The sequence below is a fragment of the Camellia sinensis genome, chromosome 6 (assembly GCF_055761805.1).
Source record: "Camellia sinensis isolate YWXY chromosome 6, ASM5576180v1, whole genome shotgun sequence".
Lineage (NCBI taxonomy): Eukaryota > Viridiplantae > Streptophyta > Magnoliopsida > Ericales > Theaceae > Camellia > Camellia sinensis.
Genome location: NC_138966.1, coordinates 92,429,704 through 92,439,056, shown reverse-complemented (window position 1 = coordinate 92,439,056; position 9,353 = coordinate 92,429,704). Strand labels below are relative to the sequence as shown.

The window sequence follows — 9,353 nt, the reverse complement described above, 5'->3', positions numbered from 1 at the left end:
AACATGACACTTTTAATGAAAGTGTGATTAAAAAAAATCAAATTAATATTTTAATCACACCTAATTTAATTGAGTGTGATAGTACTTATTTTTTATGTCACTTTTTGATTAAATGTGATTATATCTTTTTTTTTTTTTTAATCACACCTTCTAATTAATGTGTGATTGTATATATTTTTCAAATTTTATTTTTATATCTAATATTCCCATTTTATATCAGGCTTCTCTCTCTTTCTTACACACACACACACACACACACACACACACACACACACCTCTGCCTTCCTTCTTCCATGCCATCTCTCTTGCTTTGTTTGCATCGTCGTTGGGTACAGGAGCATCATTGCCATCACACATGAGCACCACTGTTGATCCACTGTTGGAGCATTACCCCAGGTATGTTCTCTCTATTTCACCCTCTTTCTGTCTCTCTCTTCCCCTAATTTCAGTCTCTAGGGTTTTTTTCTTCCATTCGCATTCCTTTACACAAACCCAACCCCAAATCGACCCACCCACCGCCATTGACGAATGACTGATTTTGATTTTGATGATATTGATTCAATTTGTTCATTTCCATGTTCTCTTTCTTTAATTTAATTTATGTGTAAATTATGCACACCACCTGTTTGCTAATATGCCTTTGAAAATAGAAAATATGAAATCTGTTGGCGTCTCAACCATAAATAAAGAGGCATTCTAACTACCAGCCACCAACATTAGGCTACAAAATCTGGAATAGAAATTTATACTTTTGCTCTAGTAACAAATGATGAACCTTACCAAGCTTAAACAAAGGAAATCTAAGGCTACTTTCAGAAGGCAGGATTTCACAAGTATCACTAAGAGGTACTCTCTGTTTAGATAATAAGCAGTATAATTTTTGGATAGGTATATCAGGGACTCTCTGTTTCAACCTGACAATCTACAATTTATAAATCTAAGAAAAATAAGTTATATATATATATATATATATTTGAAGTGAAAATTTTATGCACCCTGAAAATTGATATCATGAAATTACCTAGAATTTCAAACCAGGCTATATAGTCAAACTTCTTGTTATACGTCACATCATGAATGAATGTTGGCCTTTGAGTATAGGTTAAGGGTAATTTCTCTTTTTTTTTTTTTGTGTGTGTGTGTGTGGGGGGGGGGGGGGGGAGGGGGGAGGAGGGGGGTAGTATTGCTGAAAATGAAGAGAAGCCTTACTAACCATCCATTATTCTGTGTTCGATAGTTGTTTTTCTAATATAAAGTTGGCCCTGAACATTTTAGAGCTAATTAATCGTTAGTTTTCTTGAATAATAACCTACAATCTATGAACATCTTATTTTAACCGATGCTCATCTGAGCCATTATTTAATCTTTCAAAAACTTGCGAATCAAAGGGATGTTAATTTGTTGTTGATTCTCGAAGGGAAAAAAATTACTTCTAATATCAGTAGTAATATCATACCAATTTCAAGTTCAATTTTGTTTTTCTTTTTGTTCCTAAACTATTTTACAATTTGCCATTTTTCTTTATGTATAATCTTCCGCCCAAATCTTTTGTACATCTGCTATATAGTCAAGATCAATGCTTTACTAATTTCCACTTTTGAATGGTTGAAAATTGGAATTTTCTATACCAATATTGGTTGACGCTTTCTAATTTCATTTCTTTTGGCTCACTTTTTGAATTAGTAAGTTTAGAACATTTGTTTTTTTATCCCTGGTTTGGTTAAAGAATTTGCATATTGGCTTCAATGTTCCCAAGTACAACTTTTTGGATGTTCATGGGTTTTTATACATTGCATGCATTCTTACTGTTGAGAAACACAACATTTAAAATTGATTTTTATATGCATATTCATTGTTCGAAAAATGTTAGAACTATTACCAAATTTTTATTGGTTACAATTGTATAATCTCTAAGTACAGGTTTTTGGATGCTCTGAGGTTTGAGAGCTTGTGAAAGCAAGAACTTATAATCTATCTCCAAAGTAAGGATTCTAGATTAAATAACCCATAACATTTAATTCATTATTTTATACATTGTGTGACTTTTACGGTTTAGAAGCATAAATTTTGAAATTGATTTATATATGCAGATTACATATTTGAAGATTTTTATTATAACATAAGTGTATTCATCAAATGACCAAAGCCCATCTCATAAACATTTTCACTTTTGAACATCAGACTTCAAGAGCCCCAATTTGAAGAAAATCGAAGAAGCTAAAGTATCTCTTGTTGAAAGAGCTCCTAATTTCAACAATTGTTGTTCAACTTCCACCCAACCCAAGGTACACCTCTACTTTTCTTTAGTATAATTTTTATTTTCTCCTTAAATTAATGGTTATTTTATCCATTCTAGATAAGTCTTCATGCAATCCTAAACAAAACAACGTATCATATGGTAAATAAAAAAAGAAATTCAAGTGGCTCCTAGTTAAAATATCCAATTTTCATATGTAGAAAGAAATTCTTATAAACTGCAATGGAGGGCCCGTGATTCATGAAGCAACTCTTGGGAAGCATTTCAAAGAGAATCTTATTTTTGATTATATTTCTTTTCACCAACAGCTATGCACATGATAGCTTATATTTGTTTTCAGATTATATTACTCTATCTAAACTGAACTTAAATTACAGTTTGAACTTTTGTATATATAATGTAGAAAACACTACTGTTCATGATGTTCACATATTGACAATTGTTATTTTGGTTCAGCATGTTACTATTCACATTTTTCTATCATCTTCTTTTATTAAATATAAAGGTCGGTTTAAAAATTCTGAATTTTTCTTTTATTGGTAACAATATTTATCACCTCAAACACCTCGGGGAAGGCTCGGGGAACACCTCAAACACCTTGGGAGGGGCCAATGCAAGTTTTGGAGACATTCGAAACTAACACGGGACTCCCGATTTGAAACTAAGTCGAAAAATGAATTTTTTTAACACTTAAGCTTTAAAATAGGCAATGGGAAGGCAAAATTGTGTAACAGCCACGAGAAGGCCCTGGGAACACCTCAAACACACCTCGGAAGGGACCATTGTAACTTGTGTAAACTTACGGAACTAGCATGAGACTCCTAGTTTGAAAACTGAATCGAAAAATGCATTTTTCCAACATTTAAGCTTGAAAATAGGCTATCGGGGGCCAAAATTGTGTAACAGCCACGAGAAGGCCCAGGAAACACTCCAACACCTCGGGAGGGACCAATGTAAATTGTGAAAATTTACGGAACTAGCACAAGACTCCTGGTTTGAAAACTAAGTCAAAAAATGCACTTTTCCAACACTTAAGCTTGAAAATAGGCCATCGGGAGCCAAAATCGTGTAACAGCCACGAGAAGGCTCCGAGAACACGTCAAACATCTCAGGATGGACCAATATAAGTTGTGGAAACTTATGGAACTAGCACGGGGCTCCCGGTTTGAAAACTAAGTCAAAAATGCACTTTTCCAACACTTAAGCTTGAAAATAGGCCATTGGGGCAAAAAATCGTGTAACAGCCACGAGATGGCCCAGGGAACACCTCAAACATCTCGGGAGTGACTAATGTAAGTTGTGAAAACTTACATAACTAGCACGAGACTCCTGGTTTGAAAACTAAGTTAAAAAATATACTTTTCTACACTTAAGCTTGAAAATAGGCCATTGGAGTCCAAAATCGTGTTAACATCCACGAGACGGACCAGGAAGCACCTCAAAAACCTCAAGAGGGACCAATGTAACTTGTGGAAACTTACGGAACTAGCATGGGACTCCCGGTTTGAAAACTAAGTCCAAAAATGTACTTTTCCACACTTAAGCTTGAAAATAGGCCATCGGACACCAAAATCATGTAACAGGCATGATACGGCCCGGGGAACACCTCAAACATCTCAGGAGGGACCAATGTAAGTTGTGAAAACTTACAGAACAAACACGAGACTCTTAGTTTGAAAACTAAGTCCAAAAATACACTTTTCCACACTTGAGCTTGAAAATAGGCCATCGGAGGCCAAAATTGTGTAATAGCCACGAGACGTCCCGGGAAACACCTCAAACGCCTCGGGAGAGACCAATGTAAGTTGTGAAAACTTACGGAACTAGCACGGGACTCCCGGTTTGAAAACTAAGTCCAAACGCACTTTTCCACACTTAAGCTTGAGAATAGGTTATCGGAGGCCAAAATCGTGTAACAGTGATGAGACGGCTCAGGAAACGTCTCAAACACCTCGGGAGGGACCAATGTAAGTTGTGGAAACTTATGGAAGTAGCACGGGACTCCCGGTTTAAAAATTAAGTCAAAAAATGCACTTTTCCACACTTAAAGCTTGAAAATAGGCCATCAGAGGCCAAAATCGTGTAACAGCTGCGAGACGGCCCGGGAAATACATCAAACACCTCGGGAGGGACCAATGTAAGTGGTGAAAACTTACAAAAGTAGCATGAGACTCCCAGTTTGAAGACTAAGTTCAAAAATGCACTTTTCCAACACTTAACCTTGAAAATAGGCCATCGAAGGCCAAAATCGTGTAACAGCCATGAGACGGCCTGGAAAACATCTCAAACACCTCAGGAGGGACCAATGTAAGTTGTGGAAACTTACGGGTCTAGCACGGGACTCCCGGTTTGAAAACTAAGTCCAAAAATACACTTTTCCACACTTAAGCTTGAAAATAGGCTATCGGGGGCCAAAATCATGTAGCAGCCACGAGACGGCCTAAGAAACACCTTAAACACCTCGGGAGGGACCAATGTAAGTTGTGGAAACTTAAGGAATTAGCGTGGGACTTCTGATTTGAAAACTAAGTCAAAAAATGTATTTTTCCACACTTAAGCTTGAAAATAGACCATCGGAGGCTAAAATCGTGTAACAGCCATGAGACGGCCCGGGGAACACCTCAAACAACTCGGGAGGGACCAATGTAAGTTGTGAAAGTTAAGTAAAAAAATGTACTTTTCCACACTTAAGCTTGAAAATAGGCTATCGGAGGCCAAAATTGTGTAACAGCCACGAGACGGCCGGGGAACACCTCAAACACCTCGGGAGGGACCAATGTAACTTGTGAAAACTTACGGAACTAGTACGAGACTCCCGGTTTGAAAACTAAGTCCAAAAATGCACTTTTCCACACTTAAGCTTGAAAATAGGTCATCGGAGGCCAAAATCGTGTAACAGCCAGGAGACGTCCTAGGAAACACCTCAAATGCCTCGGGAGGGACCAATGTAAGTTGTGAAAATTTATGGAACTAGCACGGAACTCCCGGTTTGAAAACTAAGTCCAAAAATACATTTTTCCACACTTAAGCTTGAGAATAGGCCATCGGAGGGCAAAATCGTATAACAGTCATGAGACGGCCCGAGAAACACCTCAAACACCTCGGGAGGGACCACTGTAACTTGTGGAAACTTACGGAAGTAGCACGGGACTCCCAGTTTAAAAACTAAGTCCAAAAATGCACTTTTCCACACTTGAGCTTGAAAATAGGCCATCAGAGGCCAAAATCGTGTAACAGCCACGAGACGGCCCAGGAAACACCTTAAATACCTCGGGAGGGACCAATGTAATTTGTGGAAACTTACGGAAGTAGCACGGGACTCTTAGTTTGAAAACCAAGTCCAAAAATGCACTTTTCCACACTTAAGCTTGAAAATAGGCCATCGGAGGCCAAAATCGTGTAACAGCCACAAGATGGCCCGGGAAACACCTCAAACACATCGGGAGGGACCAATGTAAGTTATGGAAACTGACGGAAGTAACACGGGACTCTCGATTTGAAAACTAAGTCTAAAAATGCACTTTTTCACACTTAAGCTTGAAAATAGGTCATCGGAGGCCAAAATCGTGTAACAGCCACGAGACGGCCCGGGGAACACCTCAAACACCTCAGAAGGGACCAATGTAAGTTGTGAAAACTTATGGAACTTGCACGGGACTTCTTGTTTGAAAACTAAGTCCAAAAATGTATTTTTTCACACTTAAGCTTGAAAATAGGCCATCGGGGGCCAAAATCGTTAAACAACCACGAGAAGGCCCGGGGAACACCTCAATCACCTCGGAAGCAGCCATTGTAACTTGTGTAAATTTACGGAACTAGTACGGGACTCCCGGTTTGAATACTAAGTCCAAAAATGAATTTTCCTAACACTTAATCTTGTAAATAGGCCATCAGGAGCCAAAATCATTAAACAACCACGAGAAGGCCAAGGGAACACCTCAATAACCTCGGAAGCAACCATTGTAACTTGTGTAAATTTACGAAACTAGCACGAGACTCCCGGTTTGAAAACTAAGTCCAAAAATGAATTTTCCTAACAACCACGAGAAGGCTCGGGGAACACCTCAATCACCTCGAAAGCAACCATTGTAACTTGTGTAAACTTACAGAATTAGCACGGGACACACGGTTTGAAAAACTATGTCCAAAAATGGTTTTTCCCAACACTTAAGCTTGTAAATAGGCCATCGGGGGCCAAAATCGTTAAACAACCACTAGAAGGCCTGGGGAACACCTCAATCACCTCGGAAGAAACCATTGTAACTTGTTTAAACTTACGAAACTAGCACGGGATTCTCGGTTTGAAAACTAAGTCCAAAAATGAATTTTCCCAACATTTAAGCTTGTAAATAGGCCATCGGGCCCAAAATCATTAAACAACCACGAGAAGGCTCCAGGAACACCTCAATTACCTTAGAAGCCACCATTGTAACTTGTGTAAACTTACGGAATTAGCACAGGACTCCCAATATGAAAACGAAGTCCAAAAATGAATTTTCCCAACACTTAAGCTTGTAAATAGGCCATCGGGGGCCAAAATTGTGTAACAGGCACGGGAAGGCCTAGGGAACACCTCAAACACCTCAGGAGGGACCAATGTAAGTTGTGAAAACTTATGGAACTAGTACAAGACTCCCAATTTGAAAACTAAGTCGAAAAATGCATGTTAAATTGTATATTTAATTGATAAAATAATAATTGTCTAACTTGTATTTTTTTTTTTTTTGCAGATTCGAGATTTGATATAGACATGTTTGGTAATTTGTAGAGCAGAAACTAGCTCATTTTGTATTTTTGTTCATATTACCTTACATGTATTTTGGTTGCGTTGTCAATTTTATATTTTTGTTGGTATTACAAGACATGTTTGGTAATCCGCAGTTGATATTATATTTTTGTTGATATTAGTAGACATGTTTTTTTGTAGATATTAGGAGACATGTTTGGTAATCCGCATGCAGTTGATATTGTATTTTTGTGGATAGTGCTGAAATTCGATTGTGATGTTTATAAAAATGAATAGATTTTTGTACTGATCTGTAATAGATATTTTATTGAACAGGTTATTGAAATGCACAGGGAATTTTTAGTGAAAAGAAAAATTTTAATTTGAAAATAGTGCCCCCATTTTTAAAAAAACTTAATTATTATTAGCGACGAAATAAAAAATGTCACTATTAGTTTTTAAAAAACATGACGAATAATTTTGTCACTAATGATATAGTACCAAACAAATAATTTTGTCATATTTGTTCAATATTTCATCGCTAAATTGAAATATTTGGTGACAAAATATTTTTTGTCATTGAAGAATTTTCTTTTCTGCTCATTTTAGTGACAAAATTTTTTGTCACCTTAATCTATATCATTGGTGAGGAAAACTTTCGTCACTAAAATCTATTTGGTGACGAAATATTTCGTCGCCAAAAACAATTAAAATAAAGTATTAGCTAATTTTAGTGACAAAATTGATGTTATACAAGACGAAAAATGCAACATTTGGAGACGAAAAATTTCGTCGCCAAAAATGAAAAATAGGCGACGAAACTGTTTTTCGTCACCAGGTACTTTCAGCGACAACGTATAAGCGACAAACGTGGTGACAAAAAATTTTCGTCACAGATCATTTTAGCGACAAAAATTTGATGTTTGGAGACAAAAACAGTCTGTCACCAAAGGCCTTTTTTGGTTGTAGTGCCCTCTGCCTGTCATGGATCCACTGACACTCTGATTTCTGGTGTGGAGCAAAGTGCTGTACGGAACTAAGTGCTACACTATTGTAGGAGCCACCTCTAGAGTCCGTACATTTGTTCGGTTCCATTTTGTACCGTTGTTCTAATTATTTTGTTTATATGATTTATGTATTATATGTCAAATGATCTCTGTATTATATTTTATGTATTTTAATATCAAGCTTTGTTTAGCCAATAATTATTCATGGTGAATTTTATGCCCCTTATGCTCTTAGTATAATATTTCTCACTCTACCATGTGCTTATAATTGTTTACCACTTTTAGGTGACATGTTAGGGCCAACGCGTGGGGTATGCACAAAGCACTTTGTAGACATAGTTCAGCTCTAACAATTTAATTAAATAGAAGCTCCAATGATTATTTGGGTACCCTTACTTAAATATTATTTTCGCTCGCGTTTATTTATTTGTTCAAGAATTAGCCGGAGGTAACTTCAGTTATTAGTCATTACGATACTTAACCCTTGGGTACGGGGAGTGAGTCGTGACAGCCTTATCGGCATTCAATTCAAAAATTGACTTGATTTATGTGTTAATTAGAAGTTTTGAAATTTTATGGTAGGTTTAATTGAAATTCGATTCGAAACGATTAAATTAGAATAATTAATGTCCAATTGATTAGCTTAATCAATAATTTAATTAAGCCACTAAATAAGCCTATATAAGGCTAATATGCCTCCTTGAAGCCAATTGTTACACCCTTATTTCATCCTCCTTGAACTCCAAACGTGTGAGAGAAAGAGAGAGACTAAGAGAACAAGTGAGATCAACAAGGGAAATAGGAGAATTACTAGGATTGTTGGGAATTGAAGAGAATTTTGAAGCTTAATCCTTTACTCTTGTGAATTCAAAGTTTAAGGTACGAAATCAAGCCTTTAATTGTGTTATTGAGGAACTTAACACATATATTTAAAATAATTAAGTGAATTAAGGCAAGAATTAAGCTAATTGGAGTAGGCAAGAAGAGTATACATACATGCATGTACATTGCATTGCAATTAGGCATGATGTCTAAGAATGTGTTCTATGCATGTTCATATTTTGATTTTAGTTTAAGAATTCAACTTGTTTTTGTAGCAAAATCTCTATTAACCATGTTTTGAAAAGTTGAAGCTCATATTATTACATGTAAGTCATGTTCTTGAAGTTTCAAGTTGAATTTTGGTCAATTTACTTACTCTTGGGCCTTGATGTTGCGAAATGATCCTTAATTTTTTATGATTTCCGAGTTCAAATGTATTTTCTCAAGTGTTTGGCTCAAATGGATGAGTTTGTAGCTTTAAAGTTGAAATTGGGAGCTTGGAGGTGAATTTGGAAATTCTAGAATTCGACCTCTTCACTCG

At 36.6% G+C, this 9,353-nt stretch overlaps 1 long non-coding RNA gene across 1 annotated transcript; it reads left to right on the top strand.

The window, feature by feature from the left end:
- The first annotated feature begins 228 nt into the window (after nucleotides 1–228).
- Nucleotides 229–7,280, top strand: LOC114269698 (uncharacterized). The gene is made up of 4 exons (XR_003631710.2): nucleotides 229–396; nucleotides 1,921–1,982; nucleotides 2,182–2,285; nucleotides 6,988–7,280. It is a non-coding gene; the product is annotated as an uncharacterized LOC114269698 (long non-coding RNA).
- The last annotated feature ends 2,073 nt before the right edge of the window (nucleotides 7,281–9,353 follow it).